The sequence below is a fragment of the Canis aureus genome, chromosome X (assembly GCF_053574225.1).
Source record: "Canis aureus isolate CA01 chromosome X, VMU_Caureus_v.1.0, whole genome shotgun sequence".
NCBI lineage: Eukaryota > Metazoa > Chordata > Mammalia > Carnivora > Canidae > Canis > Canis aureus.
The window spans coordinates 29,662,560-29,682,221 of NC_135649.1; the positions used below are offsets into that span (position 1 = coordinate 29,662,560).

Genomic DNA, 19,662 nt, shown 5'->3' on the forward strand with positions numbered 1-19,662 from the left:
GGTGTTAGACTGAAATCCTCACTCTCCCATCTAGCCCAGAGTAATCATTTACAATTGCTTCCGCCAATGGGTTTTGGCTGAAAGTATGTAAGAACCTCACAGCAAAGCCAAACTCTGACCTCTCTATCAGGTTCTCCCTTCAGTGCTTGGACTGCTGCTGCCAGATTCAGTACCTAGTTTCCACTCTGACCTTTGTTGACAGAACAGCTGTATGTGATTTGTTGGCTCCCAGGGTCCTGACATCAGCATATTTCTCGCAGTTCTCCCACTGCCAGTGATAACACCATCTTTTCTTAACAGTTGCAGAGCACTTATCATGTGTCAGTACAGTGCCTTCTTTATGAGCATTGTGAAATTTAATCCTCACAAAAACTTTATGGAATGGATACTGATATGTCCTCACTTTTTTTTCTTTTAAACAGAGAAACTGATGCATAGAGAAGGAAGAACCTTGGCAAAGTTAAATAGTGAGCATCAGAGCATGAAGCCTGCATTCCACTCCAGGAAGTCTGATTCCAGAGACCACACTAACGACAACTAGAATATAAGAATTGGCAGCTTAAGATAGTTCTGAATATTCCTTCATTCAGAGCTTCTAGAAGAGAGTAGTAAAAGAACTTCTGTGGGTGAGTCTACCAAAGGCCTATCAATGACAGGCTAGATTATTTTTTTAGGCCCATTTCTGCGAATTTTTGCAATGGCTCATATTATACTACTTAAAAAAAAAAAGGTTGGCTAGAAATTTGATTTGTGGGCTAGAGTAGAAAGGGGCTGGAGAAGGATGAATCTGACAGAGGATGGATGGAGGGAGCTGTACTTCACTCTTCACTCTGCCCAGAGGGAAGTGGTTGTTCCAACAACAATGGGCAAATGGAGGTTGTTCAAAACAAGTGCATTCCATGGTCTTTTCCCTTAGGACTATTGTAGTATTGATTTGTTGCTTCAAATTCATCATTCGGTGAGTCAATAATATCGATTGATCTGTGGCTGGGTGCAATACATTATGCTAAGTAATGTGGGGATACATAAAGACATTAGGAATACAAACTTGCTCTCCTGGGGTTGCTAATAAAAAGCATGAATTGGGGACAACACATAGGTAGAAGACAATAGAGCACATACAAGGACATACACACATGCCCAAAAGACATTTGGTGTAAGGCAAAGATCCTCAAGGCTATGCATCAAGAGGGCTCAGAATCACCACCACCACCAAACTTGCAGTGAGCTGCTTTGAATTTTAGTCAATATTTTCAGAAGCACATTTGGGGTATGTCCTTTGAATGTTCACTGAATGGTATCTCTAAAGCAAAGGTTCTCAAATCTGTGCACCAGATTAATGTGCTGATGTATTGTCATGTACAAAAGACCAGGATCCTACTCAGATCTACCGAATTGAAAATCTCCAGGTATCAGGGCCTGGAAATCTATGTTCTTAACAAGTCATTTAGAGAAAAATAATGCTAATATTGTTTGTCTTCATCCGTTTGGGGTGCTATAACAAAACTACCATAGACTAGGTGGTTTAAACAACAAATATTCATTCCTCACAGGTCTAGAACTTCACGATCAAGTCACTAGTAGATTTGGTTTCTGGTGGGGGCCTACTTCTTCGTTCACAGACACGATTTTCTCCCTGTGTCCTCACAGCAGAAGGAACCAGAAAGCTCTTTGGGGTCTCTGTTCAATGGGCCCTGATCCCATTCATAAGGACTCCACTCTCATGAACTATTCATCTCCCAAAGGCCCTACCTCCTAATAGTACCACATTGGGGGTTAGGATTTCAAAGTATGAAATTTTTGATGACACATTCAATCCATAAACACTGTTGACTTCATTTACAATAGGGTGGTGGCATGAGGAATCAAATGAGATAAAAAACCATGAAATTGACAAACTGTAGTTATATTCACTTAGGGTCTTCGGTGTGCCAAGCATCACTCTAGGTGCTCTAATTATATATGCAATTACTTAATTTCTGCTGTGTTCATGTATGTTTCAGCCTCAGCTTCTACATCCAAGCTATATGGTTTTGAAGAATATCTTTGAAATGTTAACAGTAACTACCTTCAGGTGATGGGATATCGGTGATCTTTATTTTCTTCCTTATACTTTCTGCATTCTGCCATGCTTTTTCATTTGCAAAGATCATGTATTACTTCTATAATCAGAAAAACTTCCAAGCCCATACAAATTACTACAAATTTCTCAATTTCCCAGCACCAGTCTGCATTCACAGTAGTAGCAAATCTGTGGAACATTATTTGAGCAAAATGTTCTGAGAATAGGAAATAGTTGAAGATGATTGGGCTAGATATTAAACACCCTTATCAAAATGTTGCCATAGCAACATTCCTCCATTTTCTTGGAGAATCCCAAGAGAATGAAACCTGGAAGAGAGATATGAGGAAAATTCAGGAGTGTGGGACATACTTAGTTCTAATATTGTACCACAGCGAGAAGTCCCAGTTATTATGAGGCCATAGCACACTACTAAGGAGGATGGATATATGAAAGCAAAGATGGTGGACTACTCTGCAATTATATGTTACTGTTTTCACAATTTTGCTTTATACTGGCTGGATTTGGTCAGTCCCCAAATTCCAAATTATTAATATGAGATGGTCACTAGCTGGGTGTGTATTCTAAATGTGAAGATATTCTAAAGCCTGCCAGAAGTCTATAATGCATCCAGAATGCACCATAACGTTTAGAGATTTGGGACTTGTTCTACATATGCCATTGTGCCTCCTCAAAGCAGAGTGATTTAACAATAGCAACATTAGCAGAAAGTTAAGTGATAGCCAGCAAAGTGCCTTGATGACTGTCAATATAATGGGTCACATATCCTGAATGACACTTATGCATGTCTACTTTCCTGCTTTCTGTCTTCACCCCTTACTGTTGCTTAAGATGACATTTCTGTTTCCTTTCAACTGTTCTTGTAAATTATGGAAATGAATGAATGGTCAAAACCAAATGCAAACTAAAGTGGTTAATGATTTAGAAAAGGAATCCGAGGTGATGCTAGCTCAAGCCCTAGTTTACTTTTAAGTTGTAATTTGAGAAAATAATTACAGCCTGGAGGAGGTAAAAATATACTTAAAAGAAAGATTGGCCCCTTAAAGAGGCCTAAGGAGAAGCCAAAATGAGCTTAGTATTTGTATTAAATAGTTCAGTTCTTCAGATGAAAGCTGGAGCCTCTGTGTGATACCCTAAAAATCCAGTGCCTGACATTCTGAGCCCCTTTTTCTTTTTTTAATATTATTTATTTATTTATTCATGACAGAGAGAGAGAGAGAGAGAGAGAGAGGCAGAGACACAGGCAGAGGGAGAAGCAGGCTCCATTCAGGGAGCCTGACGTGGGACTCGATCTCGGGTCTCCAGGATCAGGCCCTGGGCTGAAGGTGGCACTAAACCACTGAGCCACTCAGGCTGCCCAGAGCCCCATTTTCTTGAGAACCCATGGAAATAGAGCATACATTCATCATGGCCTCCCACTGGCCACTTTGTATTCATTTATCCTTTTTAATAACAATTTGTTTTACACTTGGAAAATTATTTGCCTCTTATTGTATGCAATATGGCTCAAGTAGTCAATGAAAGTATTGTGCTCACCGTAAGGATCCTGAGGAATACTTGGGAAAGCAAAATCTAAGAGAACAAAAAGGACTGATTGAAATTTGTGGTATGAGAACCAAGTTTGTATTACTTTGAATATCAGAAAGAATGTGACCTTAGTTTGTACTCCAAATCACATGACATAGGGCATACTGGTAACCAGGAATAAAAAGAATGGAAAGAAATATACCAGTGGTTAGCAGTGCTCATTTCTGGATTGTGAGATGACTAAAGCTTAGTTTCTTCCTCCTCCTCCTCCTCCTTCTTCCTCACCTTTTTTATTTAGAGACTGTGTGTGTACCCAAATGAGTTGGGGGTGGGGAGAGGCAGAGAGAGAGGGAGAGAGAGAATCTTAAGCAGGCCATGGAGCCCAAGATGAGGCTTGATCTCACTACCCTGAGGTTATGACCTAAGCCAAAACCAAAAGTCAGGTCAAAATGAAGAATCTGATGCTTAACTGAAAAAGCCACCCAGGCACCCCTAGTATTTTCTACTTTATAAAAGAAGAAAGGGTTATGTTTATTATATAATATTTAAAATCACATAAAACAGTCCAATATGTCTGCTTAAAAATACCTCAGTACATGTACTGTCCTAGTTTGGGAAGCCAAACAAGGCTTGGTTTGGTAAGATGGCACACTTCTTCCCAAGGTCATTCTCCCAAGCAGCCTGAGGACTTGAAGAATAGGTTTCCTTTCTTGTTTGAGGATCACAAGCTAACCCATTGCTCCTACCACCTAAGATTTGAGGTTTTCAGCACACATAATTCACGTGAATACATAATCCAGCATAAATACTCATGAGAAACTTGAATATATTTGGAGCCAAATCACAAGAAAAATCTCATGATACTCAACTTTTTAAATGCAAATATGTAGCTTCTCACATTATCATTGCTTCCAGTCTGAGTCTGAACCTAGGAATCTCTCTCTTTCTCATCTTTTCTGCCCTTATCTTGAGTCTTTGTTTTTGGTTGAGGCCAAAGGAGAGGCAAATATGGGCTTAATATTTGTTTCAATTGTATTAAATAATTCAGATCTTCAGATGAAACCTGAAGCCTCTGTCTTATAGCCCCAAATACAATGCCTGATATTCAGAGTTCCTTTTTCTTGATCAAGAACAGTCTATTCTATTGTTTCTATGGTCTTCCTTGCCTGATCAGGTTTATAAAAAGTTCTCTTAGCTGTTTACAACTCTCTCTCCTGTTGTAAGCAGCCCACATTGTCAAACTGATAATTCATTCTCTGTGCATTTGCAGCATATGTCTTTCGCACAGACCGATGCTAACCACAGGACTGGTTTGCATGTTAATGACAACATCATTTTCTCCCTGAAAGCTTCATGGGCCTTTTTCGCAAATTAAAATATACTTAAGATCCCATTTTAATTGTAACATATCAGAGACTCAAGTTATCCAGGGTCAATCCCTAGTTCACAGTCACTTCTGGGAAGTCTGGTGGGAAGAAGAAAATCTACATTTAAAGTGGTCCTTTTTGGAAATTGGTGAAGCTCAGAATACAAGTACTTGAGTTGTGATTTTTTTCCCTGAAAACATAGAAGACCACTGAGTAGAAATGTTATATAGCAAGAATCAAAATTTGGGAGGTTTTTACTTGAGTTATTTTTACAGTGAATTTTGTCCAGATACAAAATAATGGTTCCACACATGTATAGTTCACTTTCTAACTTTTATGCTTATCTTGGCTCTCTGAGATGAAGGCACTTAATCCACCTCCTCTGTAATATCTACTCTTAAGACTCTTGGCTATATTAATTTTAGTCTTTTCTGATATTATTTATAACTTTCAGCACATTTCAAAAAATCAGTACCTAGCTGAGGACTGTACTTCATTACTCTTAATGTATTTCATGTCTCCCTAAATAGATTTTAAACCTACTGAATGAAGGAGGGGCACCTGGGTGGCTTGGTCAGTTGGGAACCCAACTCTTGGTTTTACCTCAAGTGGTAATCTTGGGGCTTGGGGGGTGGTGATCTTGGGATCGCGAGGTCAAGACCCACATCAAATTCTGCATCAGCCTCCGTGCTCAGCGTGGACTCTGCTTGTCCCTCTCCCTTGCCCCCCCCCCCACCTTGCATGTCCTCTCTATCAAGTAAATAAATGAATAAAATCTAAAAACCAAACAAACAAAAACAACTCCTGAGGGAAGAATTGGACTGAGTCTTTGGATCTAGGTTCTAATCTCAACTTTACTATAAAGAATACCACAGTGGGTATGCCAGATAACATTCCTGCTTTCATGAACCTTACATCTAGTTGGGGCCAGGGAGGAAATAAACAGTAAGCAGTTTGATAATAGAGATAATTTCAGTAGGTGATGAATGCTATAAAGAAAATAAAAGAGATTATGATAGAGATTGATCTATGGAGTAGAGAAGAAACAGATAGTGCAAAGGCCCTATAGCAGGGTGTGTGATAAATCAATATGGAGCATAGTGTGCAAGGACAGGGGTAGGAAACAAAGAGAGGTAGGCAAGTGTAGATCGTGAGGGCTCTTCTGTTGTACAATAAAAATTTGTATTTCATTCAAACTGTGATGGGAAGCCTTTAGACAATTTTAAGCAAGGATGCAGTTTGATCTGTTTCAAGAATATCACTCTGACTGCTGTGCAAGCAAGAGTATAAAGAAAGAGGAGTAGAATCAGGGACACATATTATGGGATAGTGAGTACTACTATCATAAGTGAGAAGGCTTGGATTGGAATTGTAGAAATTGAGACAGGGAGGAATAGTCAGAGTTTGGATATATTTTGGAGGGAGAATTTTCAGGACTTTCTGATGGATTTCATATGGAAGTGATTATGGCCTGAAAAGTTCAAAGGAAGACATGATTAGAAGATGTATTCCTTTAAGTTTATACTATAAAATTCTGAATGATAAACTTAATGTGACTAGAAAAAAATTATTGCTCACATTTTTGCATACTCTGGACAAGACTTGCATTTGTGGTCATCATCAAAGAGCACAGTAACAACTTTAAAGGGAATAATTAGAAACTAGTATTCAGAAGAGGCAGAATGGATGATGTAGTAACATGAGTAATGGCATGACCAGCATTAAATAGATGGTATTAGGGAGCTGTAGAGGCAAGAAGATCTACATTAATTTATAATAAACTGGTTGCAAAGAGCCATGGTATCATGAATAATACCAGTATCACTATGCTTTTTTTCATGCTAAGAGATATGAAATTAGCCAGAAATGGCACATTTGACAATAAAATACACAAATGGATTTTTTCTAGACCTGAACAGGAAGATATAGTGCCTGGACATGACTAGGATTTTTCACATGTATTTTTTATTTAATAAACAAATATAAATGTATCTCTTCTCTACTTACTATTCAAAATCTTCATCTATCTAGTATTCTAAACCTTCATCAATAAATCACTAAACTTCATATAGGCCCACTGATTTTATAGTATGTTTTAAAATTAAGTTGTTTATATAGTCAGAGAGGCCCCACAAAGTACAAGAGTACTTACCCAGGCTCCTCTACCCTACAACCTAGAAATGGCCCTATTTCTGTTTATCCAGGCCACCCACGTTCTATTTTCTTCTTTTAAAAAACTTTATTTATTTGACAGAGAGAGAGTACATAGGAGCAAGAGGGAGGGGAAGAAGCAGAAGCGGACTCTCCACTGAGCAGGGAACCTGGTGACGAAGAGGTGGAGCTCCATCCTAGGACGCTGGGGTCATGACCTGAGCCAAAGGCAGATGCTTAACCAACTGAGCCCCCCAGGCATCCCCTAAGTTCTATATCTCTCCCTGTACTATGAATTTTCATTTCTCTCTCATACACATATCCACATGGTAATTTTCTTTTAATCTAGTATCATCAATGGAGATATTCTAAAAATGTTAATTTTCAGAAAAAAAACCTTAAACTTGCTTCTTTAAGAACTGAAATGTTTAGGAAGGTAACATGAAATGGATTATATTTTCTACAAATTCATATCTAAGATGATAAAATAATCTAACAGAATATAAAAAATTTTTGCTTGATGATTGAAGAAACAGATCAGTATGACCATCATATATCAGACCATGAAATACATTATTATGTCCTTGCTGTTTATTGAGATATGTTATCAATATCTTCAAATAAGCCTCAAATTTCAGTGCTTTTAATTGCTTGAATATAGTCTTAGAGGTTCTAACCTCTAGCTTGCTACAAGAATGCCTGTCATTTTTCATTGTGGTATGTCAGCCTGAAATACAACTTTCTTTGTTTGTAGCTTCTAATTTGCTGTTTCAAATATTCTATAGATTGGAGAATGAAATAAGTAAGTTTATTTTGCTTATATACAAAGATATATAGATATCTATATATTAATAGAGACATATCAATATGTGAATCTGAGCAAAGGATGAAATACTTCTATGCAATAAAGTACTAAAACACTTGGGCTGTAGTTCATGGGATTTATGAAAACTATCTCAGGTTTACTTTTTGGTTTGTTATTTCTAGGATCCAGGTTGAAGTTTCTGGAAAGTCTAATTAATATTCTTGTGTGTGTTTCTATTTGTATGTGTATGTTGAGATCAGATTTTATATTTTGTATACATCTATCTCATATTATAAACATCAGATTTGACTTAATATCCTAAACCAGGGGGAAATGGTTATTAAATTAATTAACGAGGGGCATGTTCATACCTCTGATGTTGACATTCTTCATGTTTTTTTTGAAGTGGTGGTCCTCTTAGTTTATTAGTCTTTAGTATTGGTTAAAAAAAGAAAACTAGTACTTGAATTCTGCCAATGTATTTGAACTGCATAGCCTAGCAGGGTCCCAATCCAAGCCAATAGTTTAACTGAATGAAGGGTTCTCTGGAAGACTCCTGGTTTTATGTAAGAGCAATAGAATTTTAAATGTATCTATTTAATGTATTTACTAAGAGCTGTTACTTGTTTTACAATAAGCTCAGTCATCTTTTGTAGTGCAAATTTGTACCTTCACAACCCAGGGCTCCTTCCTTATTAAACCCTCAGAGTCAAAGAGTGCCTGTTCTTTTGGCTTTCTTAATCCACTGGTACTATGCACCAGTACTGCAACAATCCTCTAATCTCCTTTGAAATAATGAAACTTCTCTTTTTCCTCTGAAAAATCTAAAGTCAGGACAGCCTCACTCTATCCTCTGGACTCTCACCTGTGTCCCTTGTTCCATGAGTTATTCACTGTGACAGATATAAATGAACTACAAATCTTTGAGAAATAGCAGCAATCTTATCTTTCTTTAATTCCCTTTCCTTTATAAAAATGACTTTAGTTACCTTTCCAGCCTATAGGAGAATACCAATCAAAGGAGAGTCCCTAGGAGTCTTTTAAGCTTTCAGGTCGGCATTATGTTTTTGAAGAAAAGAACTCTGCAAGGATTCAGAAGACCTGGCTTATTCTTTGTGTTTCCTTGGTAACTCATTTCTTGACCTTGAATAAGTCACTGAAGGCCTCACTAGGCCTCAAATTATTTACTGTAAAAATGGGTATATTTCCTGATTAATGTATGCTGCCCAATTTCATTTCCCCAATAATGTTGAAATTTACTCATGGGAAGAATCTCTCCTTTGATTCATGGCATGTATTATGTGGTGATTAGGTCATGAGAGTGGAGCCCACGTGAATATCCCATTCATAAAGCCCTTTTAAAAGAGACCCCAGAGAGCTCCCTCATTCCTTTTGCCATGTGAAGACACTGTGAGAAGATGGACATCGATGAACCAGGAAGTGGGTTCTCACCAGACACAGAATCTTGGACTTCCCCAGCCTCCATAACTATGATAAATAAATTTCTGTTGTTTATAAGCCACCTAGTCTATGATAATTTGTTACAGCAGCCCAGACAGATTAAGATACCACAGACGCATGTGTAGCAATCCCCTACCTTACAAAGCTTGAGGGATTCCCAGACATGAGATGCAGTGGCTGCCATTGAACATAAGTCCCTCAGCTTATGAAGATGATTGCTACCCTGCTAAAGCTAGTGCTCAATCTCTATTTTTCTTTCTCAATCTCAATCTCTCTGTCTTGGCAGGGGTAAATAACCCTTGAGTTCAGGAAAGGGTAGGAAGGATGGGATATGTGTTGATTGTACATTTAAGACAGTGGTTCCTTTCTGACTCTTCACTAAGAGTCTTGTCCCTAGCAAACTTTCTGTTATGGACTAAATGTTTGCCACCACCAACCCATATTCCATATGTTGAAGCCCTAACTCCCAATGTGATGGTATTTGGAGATGGGGACTCTGGGAGGTAATTAGGTTTTAAGGAAGTCATGAGGGGCAGCCTGGGTGGCCCAGCAGTTTAGCGCCGCCTTCAGCTCAGGGTGTGATCTGGAGACCGGGGATTGAGTCCCACGACAGGCTCCTTGTATGGAGCTGTTTCTCCCTCTGCTTGTGTCTCTGCCTCTCTCTCTCTCTCTCTCTCTTTCTCTGTGTGTGTGTGTGTGTGTGTGTGTGTGTGTGTGTGTCTCATGAATAAAGAAATAAAATCTTGGGATCCCTGGGTGGCGCAGCGGTTTGGCGCCTGCCTTTGGCCCCGGGGCGGGATCCTGGAGACCCAGGATCGAATCCCACGTCGGGCTCCCTGCATGGAGCCTGCTTCTCCCTCTGCCTGTGTCTCTGCCTCTCTGTCTCTCTCTGTGTGACTATCATGAATAAAATAAATAAAATCTTAAAAAAAAAGAAATAAAATCTTTAAAAAATAAGGAAGTCATGACAGTGGAGTCCCCATAATGGGATCAGCGTCCTTATAAGAGAAAGAGATACTAGAGCTCCCTCTCTCCAAATGCATGACCAAGGAAAGGCCACATGAGCACATAGTGAGAAGGTAGCAGTCTGCAAAATCAGGGAGGGGGCTCACTCTCACCAGAATCCAACCAATCTGGCACCCTGATCTCAGACTTCCAGCCTCCAGAACTGTGAGAAAATAAATGTCTGTCACATAAGCTACCCAGGAATGGTATTTTGTTATAGCAGTTCAAATGAAACAAAAATTCATAAAAAATGGGTAAAACTATTTAAGTTGCCTTGTTTCACTTATCACTGGAAATGTCCAATTCTCACTATTTGATTTTTTAATAAAAAAATCCACTTAGCCAGTCACATGTGTGTATGTTCTGAAAGCCCCAGCACTGCAGCACAGCTGAGGAACATGTGTGGCTTAAATCAATTCCTGTAATGGTCAAAAAGACAAGCCTGGGGGAAAGGCAATCATTTTAGAGAGGAAATGAAGGCCTGCATACTACTCTATAGATGTGCTGTGAGATTTTCAACCAAATTGCCCTTCCTTTTTGCATGCTATTTAATGCTAATAAAATAACTCCCTTCTCTCAAGTGTCCCCCTCCCCCTGTGTCCCTGTGCTGTGCTGTCTCCCTCCCACAGGCTTCCTGCAATTTACAGAGGTGGTGTCATCTGCTCTAAAACATCTGAATAACTTGCCCTGTTTTGAATAAATGTGTTCACCATCTATATACCACAGCTTTACAACCTGAGTCATAGTACTTACTTTGTTAGCAATCTTTATTAATATTTCATCAGCCATTTTCTTTCCAAAAGGATGAGGTTTGCACTTTTCCTGCCATGCTGAGAGGGAGTGATAGAAGCAGAAAAGCTTACTGATTTACATAAAGATTGCAAACTATTATTCTCCTAGTAATTTTAAAGTGCACACACTGCATACCACTTTCTGATGGAATCACATCCCTGCCTATTGAGCCTGACATGCATGAAATCCATCATTGGAGTTGGCTTTCTAAAGAGGGAAATCACACTTCTTACAGGGGAAGTAAGGAGTGCTATCTTTTAAGACTGCTTTTCAAGGAGAGCCAGTGGGAATCAATGGAGTCAAACTTACAAAAAATTCTATTCAGATATCCATTCCACTAAAATTAGCATAGGTTCAGGTCAGGCATACTTCCAGAGACTCCCTCTCACATCCAATTCACATCTACTAAAGGGTAGGAAGCCTAATTACAGACTCCTTGCAGCTTCCACCTCCTCTTTATCTCGATGGCTCTGCCTAGTCAAAGTTTTTCAGCTGTTCAAATTGCCAATCTGACTTTGTTGATTATTAAAGTTACTTCTCAGAACTCTCATGTTTTTTATCCAATTCATGTCATCTTGTATTTGGTCATATGCCACTATGTACACTGAGAATTTTTGAGTTGCCAACTCCCTCTAGCTGAAGACCATATCTTTATTTTATTTTATTTTATTTTATTTTATTTTATTTTATTTTATTTTATTTACTTATTTATTTATTTATTTATTTATTTATTTATTTATTTATTTATTTAATTTTTAGACAGAAAGAGAGAGCACACAAGTGGAGGGGGGATGCAGAGGAAGAGGGAGAGAGAGAATCCCAAGTGGGCTCCATGCCTATCATGGAACCCAATTCAAGGCTTGATTCCACCACCTCAAGATCACAACCTGAGCTGAAATCAAGAGTCAGATACCCAACCAACGATCCACCCAGGTACCCCTAGACCATATTTTTAAAATCTAGAATGTCCGTCTATCTCAATTTTCTCAGGACAGCCCTTGTTTACTACTTCTATTCCATTCTAACTTAATAGTGACTCTTTTTTTCTCAAAAGCATTCTGGTTTCAACAATTAATTATATGGTCATTTTATCTAGATCCCTTTTATTGCTGTACCCCCCCCCCCCATCTATGCTAAGCAAGAAGCAAAGTGCTAAACTTGTATTTGTTAAAGGAGATCAGCCTTCTTCTCGCCTTGCAATTAATTACATTACTATTATTTATTGCCTATGTTATCTCTGTTGGTGATGTGTCACAGACTTTATATATTACTCATTCAATTCCAACATCTCTGGTGAGGAGCCTTATCTACATATGTTAAATGAAGAAATTGGTTTAAGTAGAAATTGACTACATGTGTGATAACTGATGTAAAGTTAGATTTCAGCCTTATTTTCATTTCTGGATCGAAATATAGGCAGCTGTCAGCTACTTATATTCATTAAAGGGAACAAACATGGATAATATGACACAGCATATTATTCAAAACCAAACAGTAGATTATTTTGTTTGAATGAAGATTTCACTTTCTGCCTATAATGTTTAATCTGATGTTGCTGTTCTTTTCTTCTCCCTGAGTTCATACATACAATTGCATGCAATAATCATTTTACATAGCAATATCAAGTAAAAGTAAAATGAGATCTGGAGAGAAAAAAAGGCAAACTAGAATTATCCTCAGCACAGAGCTTTAGGTACACTTTGGTTAGCCCCTGAGTTCCCTCAGAAATCAAGGTTATACTTGGCTAGAAGCTGCAGTCCAATCAGAAGTGCTTGGGAGCTGATGAAAGGGAAACGTTTGCCCATCCCTCTCTCCTTTCAGGCATAGAGTGAAGCCATTTCTGGGAGGTGAGGCATCTTAGTGTCTCTAGGTGCCCAATCCCTAGAAGCTTCTCAGTACCAAACAAGTTTCAGTTTGTTTAGCAATATACTCTAGGTCTCCTCCTCCAGAGTCTGCTCTCAACTTATCTTTCCAGTCTTATATCTCAGTATACTGCTTCCTGCCATTCACTTCATGGTTACAGCACTACTCATGGTTACTAAATATGCTTTCTACTTCTCAGCAGTTTTCTTGTGTGCATGCCATCACCCCTCTCCTAAAATATCTTCCTCTCTTGTCCTCCTGTATTTCCATGTCCAAATCCTAAATATCTTTTTTTAGGCTGAAGTCAAATACCATTTCCTCCATATTCCTCCTATACAAAAGCAGTATTTGGCTCCTCTGAATTCCCTAAACACCTTAATTTCCCTATATGGTTTGTATCACCTCATACCCTGCATTATTGTGCACAAATCTTACAAGATTGATGAAAGTGTAAGATATTTATTTATTTACCATCTTTAAGGTATAGATGGGGAACACTAGGAATTTAGTTAATGATTAATGCATGAATTAATGTGTCCAACTTAAGCCAGTCTAGAGATCAGAACTCCTGTTTTCACCTATGATTGCCCTGATATCCATTGGTATTCAGTAGTGCTCATAGGTAGTTCAAGTGAAGCAACTCAAAATGAACCTATCATCTGGAGTATGCATTGACAAAACAGACACAGTTCTCATCTTAGCACAGAAGTTTTATGACAAATTGATGAATAACTCAAGTTCTCATTGGTTGAACCCTTGTTTTGCTTTATAGTCTCTAATGTCATTAGATTGAATGCCTTTCAGAAACTATAATTACACATCTTTCATCATAATAAAAAAGGTTTGAGTGACATTTAATTCTTAAATCATAATGATATTTTCTCTCTATGAATTATGAGAGCAATGATGGCCTTTGATACCACGATGATGCTATTGTACCAGAATTTTGTCTATAATTCATATTTTCTGTCAAGTATAAAGCAATACTAGTATCATGCGAACAGTATCATAATAAATATCTCTTATACTAATTGAAATATTATCTGAATGACTCTCCAGAGCTTTTCATTATTAAATTTAAAAACATTTTCTAACTTAATTTTTTGCTTTTTTTTGGAAACACTTTTGTAGTATCAGTGTACACATTTTCATTATGTGAATATTACAATTCTTAGCCCCCAAACAGATTTAAGTGCCATATGAATAAGTTAAATCAAATTTGAATTTGTTGTGTTCTGGATGAGAGTAAATGGTATAGAAAAGTATATTTTCCTATGCAAAGGTGATCAGATAATCTTAGAGATCTCAAGGTTGAAAAAAAACATTTTTGGTCATCCAATCTACCTTGCCACTTAAAGCAGGCAGGAATTTTTCTATAATGACCCTGACAGGTGACCATCTAGTTTCTGTCTGAACTACTATAATGAAATTTGTTTCTTTGACTTTGGTTTCAGTTCTGTCTTTTTTTGTTTCTTTTGAGGTGATAGAAAACTGCCTCTTGCCTCTTGCCTAAGGCAGTCTTCAAACTTTTGAAAATAGCATTTATCGCCTTTTTTGTTTTGTTTTGTTTTGTTTTGTTTTGTTTTTTTAGGTAGGCTCCACACTGGGGAGCCCAACTCTGGACTTGAAATCACCACCCTGACATCAAGACCTGAGCTGAAAGCAAGAGTCAGACCCTTAACCGACTGAGCCACCGAGTGCCCCCAAACATTTGAAAATAAATTTCTCTCAGTCTTGTCCTGATTGCTGGTATCCTTGGTTCTTTTTAACCATTATCCATACCAAAAAATAAATAAATGAATGATTGAATGAATGACTAAATAAATAACAATTGAATCTAACTGCTTCAGTAAACCTTTTCGGAATGCTTTCCAGTTTGTCAATACTCCTTAAAATACAAAACCTAGAACCAAACGCAGTATAATCTTTGTTGACTGACCTTTATGGAAATGTGTCAGACTATTGTTACCCATGAATTGGACACTATATTTGTGTTGATATAGATGCCTGGAAATCTAGTACACATTGATAATTCTTTTATATTAGTCTTGTATCAATTAAGACTCTAAGAATCTTTTTCACGTGAATCACTGCCCAGTTTGATTTTCTTTGGGCTATCACTAGAAAATTGATTTTTCTAAATACCTAAAAACAATGCTAATAATGCATACTATTAAATGCAACTTATAAATGCATAACATATACAAAGGAAAACACATAATCCAAACATATATGTTATATATTTATATATACTATAGTAATATATAATAATTGTTGACATTTTGGTATATTTCCTTCCACTTTTGATATTTAGATAATAGAAGCTGTACTGTACTGCTATGGTCTGAATGCTTATGTCCCCCAAAACTCATATGTCAAAATCCCGATGTCCAATGTGATGGTATTCAGAGATGGGTCTTTTGAGAGATGCTTAAGTAATGATAGTAGAGACCTCATGAATGGATCTAATGTTCATATGTAAGAGACCCCAGAGAGATAGATCCCTTGGCCTTTCTCCATTGTAAGGATACACTGAGAAGTCTGTGACCTGGAAGCAGGCCTTTGCCTGACCATGTTGGCACCTCAATCTTGGAACTGTAAGAAATAAATTTATGTTGTTGATAAGCTATCCGGTTTGTGTATTTTATCATAGCAGCCTGAATGGGCTAGGACACATATGATTATTTTTATGTTCTGGTTTCTCTACTTAACTTATGTCAACAAATGTTTCCATGCTCCTAAAGTTCTTTAAAGGTTGTAAGCATATGTCCTTTATTCTATAGTAATTTGTATTTGCCTTTGGGTAGCATTTAGTAATTTCCCTCTTGAAAGATTTTTGTTTTCAATTTTACTGCTTTAAATATGTTAAATAATGCTGGCACTGAGGCACTTAGGTAATGTGCTGAGGTAATGGATTATCTATTTGAAAAAAGCTCAATTATGCCTTTATCTCATAGGACACAACAAAATAAATTTCATGAGAATTGAAGAGTTATATGTAATAAGAAATGCCAATAACATCTAGAGGAAAATTTGGGAAAATTTTTACCTAATGGGAAAGAACTTGTAATCATATAGGAAAAGTCAGTACATTTGATTACATAAACATTAGAAATGCTAAATGTCAAAAAACATCATATTTGAAAAGAAAGAGTATATTGCATTGTGAAAAAAATGATCTGTATTCATAATGTATAACACAACCATACAATTACATATTAAAAACATTAAACCTCTAGTAGTATAATGGGTAAGAAACATTAAGAGTTAGTTTGCTGAAAAAATATAGCCCACTAACAGCCATAATATAAACTGTCCTTTCTCACTAGTAATCATGAAAGTAATATTAAAATAAAAATCAGATATTTTTTAACTATATGAACTTGTACAACCTTTCTGAGGATTTATTTTATAATATATATCAAATGCCTTAAAATGAGCATACCTCTTAATATAATAATTTCTCCTCTAAGACTATGTCCTAAGATAGCAATCAGAGATATGGACATATATGCACAAATAAGAGTATTCATTGACCAATCTAAATGCTTAACAGTAAGAAAATATGTAAATAAAATGATAGTATGCAATAGGATTCTTCAAAACATAGTTTTAATAATTATCTATTTAATGTAATGGGGATATGCTAACTGCAATTTGAGAAAAGCAGAATATAAGATATGTACGTATAATTACAGTTTTGTAAAAAAAAAAACTACAGTAATAAAAACGAAAGGCAATACATCAATATGTGAACATTGATTGTTCCTACGCAGAATATTTGTGGATGGTATTTTTTTTAATTTTTATTTATTTATGATAGTCACGTACACACAGAGAGAGAGAGAGAGAGGCAGAGACATAGGCAGAGGGAGAAGCAGGCTCCATGCACCGGGAGCCTGATGTGGGATTCGATTCCGGGTCTCCGGGATCGCGCCCTGGGCCAAAGGCAGGTGCCAAACCGCTGCGCCACCCAGGGATCCCATGTGGATGGTATTTAATGATTCCTCTGTACCTTTCAACATTTCTTAAATCTGTTGTTTAAAAATCAGAATAAAACTTATTTGCATCTTTAAAAAGTGTCATGACAAACATCTTTGTACATAAAACTTTGCTTAATTCTGATTATTTTCAGGAGAGATTCCTAAAAGTAGAATGGAGTAGGATGTAATAACTATATCAGTCTCTGTCAAATTGTGCTATTTTGGTTCTGGCTGAGCATTTTCACATGTCCAGGATATTACAGATATCATATGCCATTCAACATACAGTGGAATTCTATCTATCTATTCTATCTGCAAGTCTGATCAGCATAATAGACCAAAACTTCATGTAGTCACGGTTTACAAAGGGAAAGTCTGACTAGGACAGGTTATAGGTTAGTTTCAAGCACAGAGCCCTATGAGCAGGTCATGAGAGCCTGTGAACAATCATGAAAGCTGAGTTGTTCATGTCAGTTAAAATGGGAAAGTTTACTCTTGCCATGAAATGAAATATCATGAACAAAATTAACTAGGTCTGATCATCAAGCATCTACTTATTAAGGATCCTATTATCTGATCAGTCTTGTGGTAGATAGAGGAGATCGTTAAGTCATTTTAGGAATGTAGAACCTAGCTGCAGAATTAGAACTCATGTCCAGGAATCATTGGGGGCAGTTTGTCCTAAACTTTGGCAATGATCCAAATCATGCAGATAAATACTTAAAAATAGAGATTCCAGGTTTCTAATGATCATTGTTCAGTATCTTTGGGGTGAAGTATTTTTTAAAAGTCTTTTCAATGACCCTGATGACCAGCCAGGTTTGGCAATCACTGGACTAGACAAATTAAGCTACTTTGAAGAGGTATGGGCAAAATCAGAATCAGGATGGGGTAGGAATAGTCAAGTAAGGTTTATTATAGGAGATGAAACAGAGGCAAATTTTCCAAAGTGGTTTATTTACCATTTTCACTACGTATTAGACCTAGAATTTTTCTCAAATGGCATCTGCATTTATATATATATACACACACATATATATGGACATATATACACAAATAAGAGTATTCATTGCCCAATCTAAATGCTTAACAGTAAGAAAATATTATATATATAATATATAATATATAATATATAATATATAATATATAATATATATATATAATCTCCAACAGCCATATATGTTACATGTTTTGCTTACTTATCAAGAGAAAGAAATAGCAATAAAAATTCCAGGCCATGAAAATGAGAAGGAAGCATGTTCTTGCAACTAGTACAATTATTCATGTTCATTTCTGTAACATTCATTCATTTAATAAAGATCTCAGCCTACAGTGCATGGATCTCCCACTCTTTTATGTGCTTGAGATATAAGCCACCAGACAAACCAGGCAAAGCTCTCTGCCCTTATGATGTTCATATTCTAGTGGGGGAAGACAAACAAGAATAAACAAAATTAGTAAGTTATTAACTATGTTATGTTAAGTGAAATCAGGAGCCCCACTCCCAGTCCCTGGCAAACAGGGATCTGATTTCCATCTCTGCTATTTGGCCTTTTCCAGAATGGAATCATATGTGTGTGTGTGTGTGTGTGTGTGTGTGTGTGTGTGTAATTTGTGTCTAGCTCTTTATAATTAGAATAATATTTTCGAGATTCTTGCATGATGTTGTGTGTATTCGTAGTTCATTCCTTTTTATTGCTAAATAATTCTCATTGTGTAACTATATCGGTTTGTTTAGCCATTCACCAGTTGATGAGGATTTGGATTGTTTCCAGTTTGGGACTATTATGAGGCTATTATGAAGCTGCTATGAACATTTATGTAGAGGTCTTCATGTGGACATATGTTTTCATTTCTCCTGGGTAAACTACTAGAATTGAAGCAGTGGAGTATGTGATAAGTGTAAGCATAATTTTAGAAAAAAGTGCCAAAATCTTTTCTAAAATGCCTGCATAATTTGCATTCTCATCAGCAATGTATGCAAGTTCAATTTGTTCTTCATCCTTGCCAGCACTTGATATTTACAGTTTTTAAAAATTAGATAATCTAGTAAATGTGTAGTTGTATCTCATTGTGGTTTTAGTGTACATTTTCCTAATGGTTTATGATATTGACCATCTTTTTGTATGTTTATCTGCCATCTGTATCTCTTCTTGATGAAGTATGTTTATATCTTTGCTCATTTTAAATCATGTGATTTGTCTTATTATTACTCATTTGTAGGTGTTCTTTTTTTATTCCGGATATAAGTGCTTTATCCAGATATCAGCTATCCTTTTGGCAAATATTTTTTTCTTGTCTGGGACCCACTTTTTCATTTTTGTAAAGTCTTTTTTTGAAGAGTAGGACTGATTAAATTTTATTATGTCTAATTTATCCACTTTTTTCTTTCATAGTTTGTATTCTCATGCATGATGTGTGAAATATTTGTATCATCAAGGTCAGAAATAGTTTTCCCTAGAGTTTCTTTTAGAAGTTTTATAGTTTTGAGGATTCAGGGGCAAGATGGCGGAAGAGTAGGGTCCCCAAATCACCTGTCCCCACCAAATTACCTAGATAACCTTCAAATCATCCTGAAAATCTACGAATTCGGCCTGAGATTTAAAGAGAGAACAGCTGGAACGC

General features: G+C 36.8%; 1 long non-coding RNA gene across 1 annotated transcript; it reads left to right on the top strand.

The window, feature by feature from the left end:
- The first annotated feature begins 456 nt into the window (after positions 1 to 456).
- Positions 457 to 15,640, top strand: LOC144308141 (uncharacterized). The gene is made up of 3 exons (XR_013374765.1): positions 457 to 626; positions 11,951 to 12,124; positions 14,646 to 15,640. It is a non-coding gene; the product is annotated as an uncharacterized LOC144308141 (long non-coding RNA).
- The last annotated feature ends 4,022 nt before the right edge of the window (positions 15,641 to 19,662 follow it).